The 16,795-nt window shown below is 34.9% G+C and overlaps 1 protein-coding gene across 1 annotated transcript in view; it reads right to left on the reverse strand.

The window, feature by feature from the left end:
• cntfr (ciliary neurotrophic factor receptor) overlaps nucleotides 1-16,795 on the reverse strand; it is a 188,935-nt gene that overhangs the window by 16,465 nt on the left and 155,675 nt on the right. The window lies entirely within an intron of this gene.

Here is a 16,795-nt window from a genome sequence, read left to right on the forward strand (position 1 = left end):
TAATCCAAAGATAAACACCTGTACACTAATTTCCAGTGAAATAAAAAATGAAATCCTCCCCTACTTCTACATTGGTTGTGAACTCCATTTCATGTTGACTTTAACACATTCACATTGGCTGTGATTTCTGTGTAGGCTTTTTGCTTCTAGTTGTTATTGGTAACTGAAACCAAAAACAATTAAAAATAGTTTCTGATAATTAAAATAAGATAAAATATAAATATTAGATGAACACCTTAAACGTAAAAGAAAAGCACAAATGCTGCTTTGGCAACTAACTGAAATGAATACATTTGAGTACTAAAATTACTAAACCTAAAACTGTAATAAAAACAAATTAAGCTATATAGAATATCCCCCCAATTTTTTTTATTATAAAACAATAATAATAATACAAATTACAAAAAGCACATTACAAAATTACTCAAACTTAAACTAAAATCAAAATGAAAACTGAAAAATAAAAAGCTAATTCCAAATATTAATAAATACTACAGTATATTATTTATACTATAATATTAATAATACTAGACTAAAATATAGAAATAGTGTGTATTGTATAACACACAAAATGTGGTGTGGTAATGTGCTTTAATGCATGTAATTACTATGGATTACAAATGTGGTTACAATTATATATTGGAACTCAGAACTGATTATAAGACTTCATAAATGCGTAATAATGCATTTATAACATTTATATTTAAAGGCTTCATAGAAACTGTTTAGAATAATCATCATTACTTACATATGTAGGATATTATAGATACTTAATAAATAAATATTAGAAAATTGGGATATTAATATGAGCTACAGTCCAATAAACATGAAAAAATCACTACATGATTACTATTCAGCATATTTTGAACCCCACTGCAACTACGCTGACGTCTTTTGGTATAAAGCACTCATAAGCAATTCCAACTAAGATATAGAAAATAACTGAAGATTTCTGACTTGCATGTTAGGCAACTGAGCAGCAAATGGATCTGCCAGACTCCCAGCAGTCACTGCTGGCTGATTACTGCCACCATGCTGAGATATACTCTGCCCACTTCCCTTCATTCGTGCCTCCAGCCCAGCTGTGCTTAAAGCTGACGGTAGTGGAGTGCGGCGCTCCCCACCTGATGCCGGCTTGACCAAACACCAAAGGCTGTAAACAGCTTCTGTTGATGCTATATCAGTGGAAGCGTACAAGGCCAAACAGGTGCAAGTACCATTTTAGACAGTTTTCTTTCAAAAGTGTTAGTAGTTGTGTACAGTGTTCAGGATGAGATCTTGGCCCTTCTTGTATCTCTCATTCTTTTAAAATCCCTTGTTTGCCGTCATTTTGTCAGATATTTTCAGACTCTTCCGTTATTGAAATTTAAAACCCTGACCTTGCAGAACCTTTGAGACTGAAACTGGAAGCTGCATTCACAAGTATTTAGGGTTATACTTTATTTTAAGGTGTCATTGTTACAGTGTAGTTATATATTTAAGTACTGAGTAATATTAATCAACTACATGTATAGGTTAGGATTAGGGTTTGGTTTAGGGTTAGTTGCATGTAATTATGCATAATTATTACTATGGTAAGTACATGCAACATATGTAACAAGTACACTGTAAAATAAAGTGCTACCGTATTTAGTATGGTCTGGTAAGTACACTGCAACTGATGGTCTTTTTAATGACTTGGAAATGGTCTAACCTTAATTATACCATGGTCTGGGTGAAAACTCGATTCACTGGAAATTATTTACAATAAGATCCTATTAGTTAACATTAGTTAATGCATTAACCTACAATGAGGAATGCATTTGTCAAATTTATTAATCTTTCTCAATGTTAGTTAATAAAAATACAACTGTAAGTTCATGTTAGCTCAGGTCCATTAAATAATAACAAATACAACTTTTGATTTTAACAATGTATTAGTAAATGTTGAAATTAACATTACGATGCTTTAGAAGTGTGTCATTGTTAGTTCATGTTAATGCACTTAAATGAATAGTTCATTTCAAAATGAAAATGTTGGCATTATTTACTCACCCTCAAGTTGTTTCAAACCTGTATGAATTTCTTTCTTATGCTGAACACAAAAGAAAATATTTTGAAGAATATGGGTGACCAGACAGTTGATGGACCCCATTGACTTCCTTAGTAGGAAAAACAATACTATGGAAGTCAGTGGAGTTAACCAACTGTTTAGTTATCCATATTCTTCAAAATATCCTCTTTCAGCAGAAGAAAGAAACTCATGACAGAATTTTCATTTTTAAGTGAACTATTCCTTTAAATAATGTTAAAAACAGAACCTTAGTGCTACCTATAATTTTAATAATACATATTGGATGTCTGTGGCCCAGTCAGAAGGTTCATACAGCACCAGATTTAACTATTTAAAGTCTACAAGTGGCCTTTTTGACGTGATTGGAGTGTTAACAAGTTCTCACTCACCAAAGATATGTTATTCCTCCACAGCACCAGATAAAAAAAAAAAAAAAAAACATTACACTTCCATTTCCTGAGCCAAAACCGAGTGTGGAGCGACTCATTACGGCACTTTAATTCAGCTTTTTATCTTCAAAGGCTCCAGTCTTGAAAAGGAAATGTGTGCCTGTATCTGGACACTTGAGCATTACATTTGAAGGACTAATTTCATTAGCACTTACAACTTCCCTCATTTTGTCAGATACAACCCTCTCTTTTTCTTGATGTGTCCATTGACATCACTACAGGAAGTCTAGAGGAAGAGGAAGCGTTCAAACTTAGTATCACAGATCATTGACGACTAATTCCAGCTAACGGCTTCCAGATTCAACGCCCATCTTCTCCAAACGGCGGCTCACATCACTGAGAGTGTCAACAAACAGTGTTAATTCTCAAAGTAACTGATTTAGAAATTGTGGTTCGCTAAGTATGTGCATTAACCTGAATTGCTTTTAATGATGGTTTGGAATGCACACTGAGGGAAGTGTTTGTGCCGTTCCAAGAATACATGCAGATTTGGGAGGAACAGATGGGAATAAACTAGCCAACCGATTAAAGTCATTCCATTCCGTTTTTTTTTGTTTTGTTTTTTGTTTAACTGAATGCAAATACTGCCGTGTTCTATAGGATGTAATCCGTAAACAAAGAATTGGGGAATGGCAAGCGAAATGCCAAAAGAACAGTTAAAGACTAGCTCAATAAAAGGAGTGCTAATGTGGTCCAATTCAGTTTAATCCCTGAGTAAACACAAGCTTCCCTCAGGGGTCGAAGTCCACGGTTCCAAGTCGCCAAATTCACGCAAAGTACCAACGCAGTGTCCCGTTTGTCTTTTGCTCTTCATGCAACATGAGCACTTATGAAATATGCACGAGATCTGAACAGCATGTCAATAAATAAATAATTGATATTATCCCCTGAATGGACAGAACAAGAGAGACAAAAAAACAAGGAAAAAGAAAAACAATGACTTTGTTTAATAGATTCTAATGTCTATTTACTTTGTGTCTGGTTTCATGGTTTCATTATCCAGCAGTACAATTTTTTTTTTCATGTTTTTTCATCTTTTAGGATTTTCATTATAAGCTCAAAGTCATTTTATCTGAATATAAATGAATGCATTTTATAATATGTTTGCGTATCTGTGCACACAGTTTTCACAGTGGTGCCATAGGAGAACCATTTTTGGTTCCCCAAAGAATCTTTCAGTGAACAATTCTCAAAAATAACCCTTTTTTGTGTGAAGATTATTTTAATAATCTAAAGAAAATGTTTTCCACTATCAAGAACCTTTTGTGCAATGGAAAGGTTCTATTGATGTAGCTATATGGCATAGCTTAAAGCAAAGATCGAAGGGTTTATTAAAAATCATATTCCAGTATTATTCACTAATTGCAAAAGTAATTAATGAATTTACGTGAATCATTATTTGCGCAAAATTCAATCTGTGAAACATAAAATAAGATATTTAAAAAAAAAAAAAAACTCAGGTTTGGAAGCAAATGATGACAAAATTCAAATTAACATTGTTAATATTGATATTTTAACTACGTTATTTTTAATATTGACTTATCTGAACATAAAATAAGATATTTTGAAAATTTTCTCAGGTTTGGAAGCAAATGATGACAGAATTTTCATTTTGTGGGAAACTATCCCTATAAATGAACAGTGTTGTAACAGTTCCCGATATTTTGTTACTCCTCAAGCCTCGATATAATGCTTGATAATTCTCCAAGTATAACATCATCTCTTGATCTATTAATTGCATGTGATTGCTTTCAAGTTTCCTCTGGCATTGAAAGCTACACAATAGCGCATTCTTCATCTGTTGAGCTATATCAGCGGGGACATTATAAATTCATCCCATTTCTAAAAGGTGCTCAAAGGAGCAGCGCTCAGATCTTCCGCTCATTGTGTATTATCTACAGTATTTTCATCTTAGCATCAAAGATGGCTGTCGAAAACAGCTTAGCCTATACAGTGAGCAGAGGAGAGGCCCGGAGGAATGGGAGATTTGAACATTCTTGAGAGATTACATAAGGGAGGGCATGGTGACCCCTTTCTCCCTTCAGAATCCTGTCACCCTGTCCTGACTTAAGGCTTTTGGTATGGAAATCATGGCTTTAAGGGATGTGGATTCTTTTATTGGGGCCTGAAATTCTTGGGCTTTTTACTTGCCGTTGTGTATCCAAGGACAATTCAATATGAGTATCCTAGCGGAAAAAAAGGCAACTTTTACAAATGTTTTTTTAAATCTTTGAGATCAATAGTTCTAAACTGGTGGGACGAAACCCAAAAAAATGGGTCACAGATCTGTTCTGATAGGGTCAGGCGGGGGAAAGAATGCTAAAGATACAAATAAAAGGAAACTAATGATAAATCATAGGCAAAAAGGAAGAGGAAACCGATGGAAGCCTGTTTTTACCTCAGAGTAGAACATTAAAAGGTGAGGTAAATAGTTTAAAATGAAAAAGTCATAATGAGAGATAATGTGACAAATCATACCATATTAAGTCACATAGAGAGATTTAAATTCACTGCAACATATCATACTGCGAGATATAGTCAAATAGCGAGATTTAAAGTCACATTGTGATGTATAAAGAAATATTATTATAGTGAGATATAAAGTTGCAAAAATGTCTAGATATAATGCCATGCAACGAAATATTGTGAGAAAATCACACTTGTGAAAAACATTCACATTTTGAGCTATAAAGTCACATTACAAGGCAGTCACATCATGAAATACAAAGTTGCAGATATAAAGTCAGTGTGAGTACATCACATTTTGAGATGTAAAATCACATAAGATTATTAGATATAAAGTCACACTATGAGATTTAACATTGTGAAATATAGTCACAACTGACTGCAACAGATAAAATCCCAGACACATACAGTATATAGTCACATTACAAGATATAAAGTCACATTGCAAAATACAAAGTTGTAAGTGAGATATAAAGTCATACCGCAAGGTTTAAAGGCAAACTGTTAGATAAAGTCACAATTGTGAGAAAAAAAGTAAAACTTTGAGATATAAAAATGTGCATATATATATAACAATGAGATAACATTTTACATATCTAAAATGTATCTATAAAATGGCAAAGATGCAGCTATACAAACATATATATTATAAAAATTCATAATTATTTCACGTTTCCTTAGCTGTAAATTTGTAATAATGTTCACGTTTTAAATGTTGTCAATACCTCCAAATTGTACATTTCAGCATCTCTACACACGTACAAAAATGTAGCTTACGTTTTGCACCGGTAAATGTTATGTACTAATACCTCGTATAAAGAATGAGACCAGACTGGATATAAAGTTGCAAATGCCATTGAAATGTTGTTTTTTACTCTAAGGTGTAAACGGGTTTTCATAGAATATGCTTCCCATGTCTTTTGTTGTTCTTAGAAACCAAAATGGTCAATACCAAGTGCATGTCACGTTAATAATTGCGCACAATTATGGGTTGCCATTTGAATTCCATGAAAAAAACCTGAAACAAAACCACTTGAGAGCCACTTCTTTAGACAAACACAAGTCACATACACATGCAAGGGACCATTAGCATACTTAAGGCTACAGTAGATAAGGAAACTCTCATTTGAGTGTATAGCGCCGTCTACTCCTCCTCGCCCTCCCGTCAGGGGATATAAATACGGCAGGCAGCCCAGTTGGAGAGCGTGTCTACTGTTGTGGAGAGAAAAAGCAATTACGTGCCACTTCCAAAATTCACGTTTGACTTTCTACTGACGGGATAAAAGCGGCTGAGCAGCGCAGGTTCTGCCACTCAAGCTAATGAGAGCTATTCCCTCAGTCCCCTTTCTGCGGGATCACTACTGCTGACCAACAGGTTTAATAGATAATTGTCCACGGTTCTAGACCCCTTTTGATGCCCAGCCAACAGCGGTGCAATTAATATCAAAGGTAGTGGAAACACCTTAGCGCTTATCACGAAGAACTGACCGTGTGAAACTGCAGGAATTCATTGCCTGTGTTGAGTGCGTGAACCGTCTTATGCTATTTAAGTGGGACTCGTGCAAAGCAGTCGCTAATGAGATGTGTTTCTTTAATGGGTTGAATGTCAACAAAGGAGATAGACCGCCTTCAAAAAATACATACGCGTAAACGCAGAACCTGAGGAGGCGCTGGAGGCAGTGCAATCTATATGTATATATATTCTCATTCTTTTTTAACACATCTATAGTTATGCGGTGGCACAGAGTTACACCCGTTTCACACTGCACGCGTTAGCAGAGTGTAAGCAGCGCAGGAGCAGTGCGTATGGTGACGCGTTTGTCACGCGCGGCTGAACCGCGGGTTGTGTACAGACAGAATACTCTATAATGGATAAGTTGGCATTGCTTTATTTCGTTTTCAAATACATTTAAGAGAAAAGACTTGTCAAGAAGCTTATTTTATTAATAATTTCATTTATATAACTTTTGGTTCATCTTTGTTTTTATTGTTCTGGCAACATGTTTGTTTTTGGACATTTGTTTTCTTTTTAAACTGCTGTTGGTCATTTGATCGACTGTTTAAAACACATTAGATATCATCAATGCACTTTTTGGATGAAACTGCGGTGTATTTTGGCCATGATCAATGCATTGTCACTTTAATTCAACGTAAGCGGCGCAGCAAAAATAGACTCGGCGCCGAAACGATCGCGGCACTGCTGCTTCTGCTCTGCTCCTGCTACGCGCTGCCAGGTGAGTGCAGGTGAGTTTTAAGTCCAAAAGTGAAGAATTTATGTTATTTATTACTTGATTGTTCAAGCTACCTCACAGAAGTGCTCTGTTTGTTAACAGAGTTGTTGAATGTTAAAATAAGGTGAATTAAATAAAAAATAAGGAACATCCTGGATCTGTTTTTCGCTCTTCTTTATTCTTTTTTTATGTATTATAGAAGTATCGGATTGGGACTCGGTATCGGTACACTGTTAGAAAAATCTGTAGAAATTACAGTATTACTGGCAGCTACTTGCCAGTAACTTACTGTAGATTTAAATTGATGTTATTTACTGGCAATAATTTGTTTAAAATTAAATGAACATTAAACATTAACAAGTCTTTATCTTTACAGAATAAAACTAAAATAACATCCTCATGCAAAGCATTCTGGGAACCAAAATCTGAAGGAAAAAAAACAGAAAAAGGTTGATGAAGATTTCTGGTTCCCAGAATGCTTTGCATTAGATTGTTATTTTATAATTTTATTCTTTAAAGACAAAGACTTGTTAATGTATAATGTTCATTTAACTTTGAACAAACTGTTGCCAGTAAATAACTTAAATTTAAATCTACAGTAAGTTACTGGCAAACAGCTGCAAAATTACAGCAAATTTTTTACAGTGTAGATACTCAAAATCAAATGACTCGGACTCGAGGGCAAAAAAACCTGATCGGGACATCCCTAATATATATATATATATATTGTCCAGCCCTAAAACTTGTATAGTTTTTTTTTTTGTCAGTGTTTATTTAAAAACATCCAATTATGCAGAATATACAATGCATTCTCATCCTAGGGCGTCATATACTGACGCTTTTGACATTTCGTCTACATCGAACGCACATGGCACCCTTTAGCGTCAATATGACACGCACAGAGCTTTGTTCGGTTATGGGTAGGTTTAGGTCTGGGGTAGGGTTAGGGTTAGACCGCTAGGAGGCGCCTTCTGGCCCATTTCTATCTGCGTCTCATATTGACGCTAAAGGGTGCCATGTGCGTTCGATGTAGACGAAATGTCAAAAGCGTCAGTATATGACGCCTTGGGATGAGAACGGGCTGGAATATACGATGATACATATTTAAAGGGGTGGTATAATGCCTTTTTCACAAGATGTAAAATACGTTTTGGATGTCCTCAGAGTGTGTATGTGAAGTTTTAACTCAAAATACCCCACAGATATTTTTATATAGCATGTTAAAATTGTCACTTTTTGAGGGTGAGCAAAAACGCACCGTTTTGTGTCTGTCCCTTTAAATGCAAATGAGCAACTGCTCCAGGCACAGGGGGCGGAGCTTCAACAGACATGCACTGAAAATTTCAAAAACTTTTAGCCTTATGTTCAAACCGGAGTCAGACAAAGATAGAGAGACTCAAGAATAAGTGACAACATGTAGACAACATTTCTGAATGGTTAGATGATGAATTTATGAAGCTGATGTGTAGTTATCTTCTAGTCACTGATTAGCATATTCTGTCATGATAATCTATCAGTCGTGTTCAGGGGGCGGGGTTTATGTACATTTTAGGGTTAGTGATGTCACTAACCCAGGAGGAATGTTGTGTAGTCCCTACCAGCTGTTTGTTGTAGTCCTTAAAAAGCCATTTCTTTAAAAGCAAATATCTCCCTTTGCTTTGAACTTTGAGCATTGTAACTTTGCAGATGTTGTTTATGCTCAAACAGCAACATTACTCACTAACTAAAGTTAGAAAAGTGAAATCATAATCAAACACCCCTTTAATTGATGAGTTGTCAATACAATATACAGTATAACAATACAATATATAGGGTATGATTTTACCCCAAATTTAGCATATTGACACAAAATGATAACTGCAAGTCCAGTTGTTTCTATGAATTGCAGCAGTCCATTTGCCTCTCTGTTCTATAGCTTTCAGCAGTATGTATAAATAAAGCCGCAATCACTCCGGCCGACGGGGATGTCACTCGCATACCCTCTATATCAAATTTGTATTTTGTAGTTGAATTTTTATTTTGAGAACGTCTCTTTCTGTCTCTCTCACACACACTGATACAGCGCACAGTGCCCCAGACAGATGTTCCCCACGCTGTGCAGTCTCAGATCATAAGATAATAGTCCGTAGGGGGCTGTGACACTGAATAAGACATGTGAATACACAAACCTTTATCCATCGACATCTCAAGGATGCCCCGGCTGATCTGAGAATCAATATGGGCGGCAGAGATGGAGCCAAGGCGCATTTTTCGATCTCCATGCTCTGAGTATCAAGAAACAGCTTACAGCGCCCAAGGAAAAATAACCTTAGAGCTGAACAAACTACTTAATCATAGTGTTCAAGCTGTCAGAGGTGAATTTTAATGTCTAATGCACTATAATGCAATAGGAGAGACATGCAAGGATGACTGAAGAGGTATACATTTACATTGGAAAGGCTGAAAGTTTTATGATGATGAAGCACTGACCCGTCAACTTTACAGAGCGACGTTCACGTTTGTTCACGTTCATGTTGTCACATCATTGCATTGTTAGAATTAAAAAATAGTTTTTTTTTTTTTACTCACATTTGCTGCTTGGCGAATGTTAGTTTTAGGCCCTGTATGCATGTGTGTGTACGTATGTATGCATATGTATGTACTGTGTGTATGTATGTATGTGTGTGCATGCATGTGTGTGTGTGTGTGTGTGTGTGTGTGTGTATGTGTGTATGAATGTATGTATGTATGTACTGTATGCGTGTTTATGTGTGCATATGTATGTACTGTATGTGTGTATGTATGCATGCATGCATGCATGTCTGTGTATGTGTGTGTGTACTGTATGTATGTATGTATGTATGTATGTATGCATGCATGTATGCGTGTGTGTGTGTGTATGTGTGTAAGCATGTATGTATGAATGCATGTGTGTGTATATATATTTAATGTCAAGCGCCCGGCGCCACGAGGGGGCACACACATGATTTGGATATGCATAATAATATATGCATAATAATGACGCTGGCTTATCTTTTTATTATGCTGTTTAAACTTTGCTAGTCAGTTTGGCAGAAATGGCAACAAATGGAAACATGAAGAAACAAATGGCACCCTTTTATTAAATAATTATAATTTTAACTTCCAAATGAATTTTCCACATGTATTTACCAACTGACTGTATATTATGCCTGACATGCATCATACTTCATTCATAATAACAACAATAATAATAATAAAATGAAGAAGAAGAAGAAGAATTTGTCAAAGTAGTTTCATGATAACACGGTTGTCTCTTTAATAGAGGGGTAAAGGTACAAGGAGAGAATGTTTGTGGAGAGAGACTAATGGTTTTGGGTGTAAATGTATTAAACCCAGCACTGAGGAGGAATGGCTCGAGAGCTAGACCCATCAGCACTTACTCGTGTGTATATGAATGTGTGTCCATTCACACACTAGTGCCATCACCATCCTGATGATAGATAATGATGCGTAATATCACTTGTCTCTGAAATAATCAGAAGTCCAGCATCTCTGATGTCAGGGCTGTGATGGGGCAATTACAGCCAGTGATATGAGCCTGGAGCGTCACATGCATGGAAGTGTGTGTGTGTGTGTGTGTGTGTGTGTGTGTGTGTGTGTGTGTGTGTGTGTGTGTGTGTGTGTGTGTGTGTGTGTGTGTGTGTGTGTGTGTGTGTGTGTGTGTGTGTGTGTGTGTGTGTGAGAGACTAAAACAGAACTAAAACAGACCTGGGATGATCATGAAGCTGTCTACACTTGCTTACTTGCTCTAAATACATTAGAAAAAACTCGGTTACACTTTATTTTAAGGTGATGTTGTTACAGTGTAATTACACGTAATAGGTACTTAGTAATATTAATTTACTCAATGTATAGGGTTATGGGTTATGGGTTAGGGTTTGGTTTGTCACCTTAGAATAAAGTTACCAAAAACTGACAGAATACTGGACCGAAAAGGGTGTAAAGATATGAAGGTACATTGAATTGGATTTCAGATAGCACACACTTGCAAGATGCAGCCGTTAGATTTCGCCAGTGAAAATTCCTCGAACATTGATAAATGTTACCACACCTTTGGATTCTCATGAGAAAACAAATAATGGATGCGATTTGTACAAAAAACGTATTTTTCCCTCCCCTAAACCTAACCATCACTGGGTGTAAGCAGATCATACAGTTCAATGACATACGGAAGAGATCGTACAAATTCATAAAAGTTACAAATTCCCATGATATTGTTTCAGTGTTACAGCAAAAATAAATAAATAAATACAATTTTATACATATATATATATATATATATATATATATAGAGAGAGAGAGAGAGAGAGAGAGAGAGAGAGAGATTATATAATAAAATAAATAATAATCTTTTTTTATTAAAAATAAATGACTTTTGTGTGCTTTAAAATTAAAATGTAATAATGAATACATAACTATTTGTACAAAAAAAATTATGTGTAAAAATGCATAAAAGTATTCATCTGAAGCACTATTATTAAAAATCTTACTGACCACAAATATTTGTCATATTTTATTAATATTTGGGATCAGTAAATGACTTTTGGTTGCTTTAAAATGAACATTTAATAATTAATATATTACTATTTGTAAAAAATAATGTGTAAAAGTGTATGTATGTGAACAGTTTTTAATTTTGAAATCCAAATTATTCAACCCCCATTGCAAATCAGGTTTACTGGCAAAATCTACGGACTTGCAGCTGTTTGAAATGAACTAATCAAACAAAAGTCATTACAATAGTTCAACACAACAGATCTTCCAAGTGGTTTCCGCAAATTCAACTGAAAATGAACTTTAATGACTTTGAATGAATAATTGTTGTGCTGAGCTATTTCAAATTATTTGTTTGATTTGTTCATTGCAAACAGCTGTAAGTCTGAACATTTTGCCAAAAAACCTGATTTAAAATGGGGGTTGAATAATTTCGATCACAACTGTATATATAGAGCTTCAATAACAAGTATTTGGGGTCAGTAAGATTTCTAATAATAATACTTCAAATGAATACTTTTGGTGCTATTTAATGCATTTTGCACTGTTGCAGATGATTTGAAGCTAGACATATAAATGCTATACAATATATATTTGTAAATGTGTATGTGTATAACATGGTTTTTCATTTCTATTCAGTTTCCCATCTGTGGTCAGCCTGTGACTTATTTTTTTTCAATGCATCGGATGTTCAGCGCTTTTACAGAATCTAGCAGAAGTAACACCTATGATTAGCAATACAGCGAACTTGAGTGCTAAAATGAAGTGAAAAGAAAGTGAATTCCCCTCACTACACTTGCAATGTAACCTTGAATATTATAACAAAAGAGCTGGAGTTTTGTCTCATAAAAAGAGCAACAGCACCAAGAGATGCATAAATGTTTGATTGGTGTGTATCTGCCCACAGGACGAGCGTTGCAGACGGGGGCTGGCCGGGGTGGAGCACGGGACTTTCATGAAAGATGGTTGAATACCCCCTTTTTCTCCCGCTAATATCCTTTACCATGCTAATGGTACTGCAATGCCGGTGCTATTGATCAATCTAAGTGCGGGCTGGAGGATGAGAGACTCTTTTGGCAGATGCACAAAAGGCCATTAAACGCGGGGCGGCCGGAGGGGAGACGGGGAATGCAGCGTGTCAGGGAAGGGGAGAGAGAAATCAAGGGGTGAATGAATAAAAGAAAGAAGGGGATTGTGGGGAAATAAGCACATGGTAAGCGAGACAACGACGACGGCTGTTCTTTCTGCGTAAGACCGCGTGAAATTTGACAATCCTCAAGAGGACTGAAACTGATGTGGGGAAAAAAAACAAAACACAGAGCTGATTTGAAGGGATAGTTCAAACTCTGTCATCATTTATTCACCCTCATGTTGTTTCAATCCCCTATGACTTTCTTTCTTGAGTGGAACGCAAAAGAAATACTCAAGACTATGCTGTGGAATGGGGAACGAAGCTTCAAAAACGGACATAAAAGTGTCATAAATGTAGTCCATGAGACTTGCGCACTACATTACAACTTTCAAGTCACGCAAAAAGATTTGTGTTGAAAAAGTCCAATCTCGTTCTCCAGTGGGCTTTTAGCTGTTGTGATCGGATCATTGGGTCAGTGAACAGACCAGTCTAATTCATCAATGAATCACTCAGATCAGTTTTGTGAATCAGATTAACCTTTTCATTTAAAATATGTGGTTTAAAATGACAACTTAGATTATAGTAGCATTTTATGATCCTTTTATGGTGCTTTTGGATCCTTTTTGAAGCTTAAAAGCCTGAAACTGCATGAAATACAGTGACCTGCACATTCTTCTGGTTGGAATCGCTACAGAATTTACACTTTTTGTGGGAAGCAACCTATGAATGGCTTATTATCATTATTTCTTTTTTATCATACCTCAGTTATGATTGTCGTTATATTCGCATTACTGTAATACACTAATGGAAATCATTCTGTGTGGATACAATTTATTTACTTTTTAAAATAAGTTTGAAAGTGAAATAAATTAAGGCAGTGCAACAAATATTACAATGATTTATAAAATTGTATAATGTAACAAAAAATCAAAGAAAAAAATATGAAGCAGCAGAAACTGTTTTAACAATGACAATAATCATAAATGTTTCTTGATCATCAGATCATCATATTAGAATGATTTCTGAAGGATCATGTGACACTGAAGACTAGAGTAATGTAAATGACATTTTAAAGTATATTACAATAGAAAACAGTTATTTTAAATTGTAATAATAATTCACAGCATTACTGTTTTTACTGTATTTTTGATCACAGTGCATAAATGCAGCCTTGGTGAGAAACTCAAAAACATTAAAAAAAAAACATAAAAAAAAAATATATATATATACAGTACCAGTCAAAAGTTTGGAAACATTACTATTTTTAATGTTTTTGAAAGAAGTCTCTTATGCTCATCAAGCCTGCAGTTAAAACAAAAAATAAAAAAAAATAAAAAAAAAACAGTAATATTATGAAATATTATTACAATTTAAAATAATGGTTCTCTTTTTTAATATATTTTAAAATGTAATTTATTTTTGTGATGCAAAGTTGAATTTTCATCAGCAAGTACTCCAGTCTTTGGTGTCTTATGATCCTTCAGAAATCATTCTAATATGATGATTTATGATCAATGTTGGAAACAGTTGTGCTGCTTAATATTTTTTTTATAACTTGAGATACTTTTTTCAGGATTCATTGATGAGTAAAAAGTTAAAAAGAACTGTATTTATTTAGAATATAAATCTTTTGTAACAATATACACTACCGTTCAAAAGTTTGGGAACAATAACTTTTTTTTTTTTTAAGAAATTAGTACTTTAATTCAACAAGGATGCGTTAAATTGATAAAAGGTGATGGTAACGATTTATATTGTTAGAAATGTTTTTATTTTGAATAAATGCTGTTTTTATGAATAAATGCTGTTAACGTTTTACTCATCAATGAATCCTGAAAAAAGTATTCCAAAAAAATATATTTAACAGCACAACTGTTTCCATCATTGATAATAACTGAGTATCAAATCAGCATATTAGAATGATTTCTGAAGGATCATAAGACACCAAAGACTGGAGTACTTGCTGATGAAAATTCAGCTTTGCATCACAAAAATAAATTACATTTTAAAATATATTAAAAAAGAGAACCATTATTTTAAATTGTAATAATATTTCATAATATTGCTGTTTTTTTTTTTTTTTTTTTTTTTTTTTACTGCAGGCTTGATGAGCATAAGAGACTTCTTTCAAAAACATTAAACCAAACTTCCAAACTTTTGACTGGTACTGTATATATATATTGCCAACCCCAAACCTTTGAATAGTAGTATAAATAATTCATCAATTTATACACATACATAAATAATATATCAATTACATCCTACAGTAAAGTGAAATGCGCTTAATTGCAACAACAAATTATGGCACAAAACAAATATATATATATATATATATATATATACACACACACTGTATATATTCTTACTGTCTTCTTTTGATTCTGCTGTGAAAACTGACCCGAACCGGTTTCATGAGATTCATCATTTCTCGTTTATGTTATCAGCTGATTTAGTAGTGCAATATTCACAATTAACTCAAATATGAAAGGTGTTGGAATGGTTCCCCACTGAAGAACTCATTAAACTGTGAATGAAACAGCATACAAAAATCAGTTTCAAGATAGATGTGCAAAATCAAATAACACAACAAATCAGACAACAGAAATGCTAATACAAGGAAACATTGTCATGTTCTCAGCAGATGTTTTCGTTGGCATGAAGCAAACCTATATGTGTGTCTTATGGGTGTGTCTTCTAGGCCACAGGGGACATACTCCAGCACGATAAACCCATGGCTTCTGTAGAGATCTATAAATAAGAAGGGGTGTGAAAGCTGTGGCCGACGGGACGGTGAGAAGGGACAGGTCATTATAGCGTTCCACCTTCTGTCGCCTCCACAAACAAAACGCCGGCCCCTGGGCCGCACCACAACGTGACTGAGCATACTTTTACCAGACTTATACATCCCCAAACACACACACATTTTAGAAGATCACACCGCTGCTTAGTGCTATTAACCATGTCTTGAGGTCTCGGCTAGGTGTTTGCGAAAGTTCATAATGGCTCGCATACATACATCCACACACCCGAGACAACCGAGCAGGCTTCTCATCTGCCCCGGAGTAAAGCCGTGACTCACTGGCGTTTGCATTTCCAGCCGTGGACTGATATCATAACTGCGACTGCTAACTGACATCACACGCTAATGGCTAATGGGTCCTATGAAACACGGTCTCGTAGTCAATAAATCAGCATAAGTGCACTGTTATTTGAACCTATCTCTCCATTACAAAAAGAGAACAACAAAGGACAAATAAGAACAAAGCAATTATTGGGCCGCGCTGTTGTTTATGCTTGCAGTTTTCTTCATGAAATAAGATATTAAAGAAAATCGTTTCGCAATTTATTTGTAAATGTAAAATAAAACAATTGTTTTGCACATAAACAGGAAGATGTAAAGATGAGAATGCTGTTACTCGCGCCATTCAAGGACACGTTAGATTGCAGTGTGAAAGCAAATGTTTTGTTTACAAGAAACCAGGCGTTTCAGAGGAAGTCTGAACGATATTCTAGATTTATGTTTAGTGGCAAGCACGATTTTGTTCGTGTCCATGAAATAATACTTAGTTATTAATTATGAATGGGCAGACATGCAAGTCTAGATACAATACCGTTCAAAAGTTTAGGGTTGTTAAATTTTTTTTTAAATGTTTTTGAAAATTTTGCTGTATTTGATCAAAAATACAGTAAAAACAGTAATATTGTGAAATATTATTACAATTTAAAATAGCTGTTTTCTATGTGAATATATGTTAAAATGTCATTTATTCCTGTGATCAAAGCTGAATTTTCAGGATCATTACTTTACATGTCTTCAGTGTCACATGATCCTTCAGAAATCATTCTGATATGATGAATTAATGCTCAAGACACATTTCCTCGTATTATTATTAATGTTGAAAACAGTTGTGCTGCTTCACGTTTTTGTGAAAACTGTGATGTATTTTCC

Source organism: Scardinius erythrophthalmus, assembly GCF_964197995.2.
Source record: "Scardinius erythrophthalmus genome assembly, chromosome: 23".
Classification (NCBI taxonomy): domain Eukaryota; kingdom Metazoa; phylum Chordata; class Actinopteri; order Cypriniformes; family Leuciscidae; genus Scardinius; species Scardinius erythrophthalmus.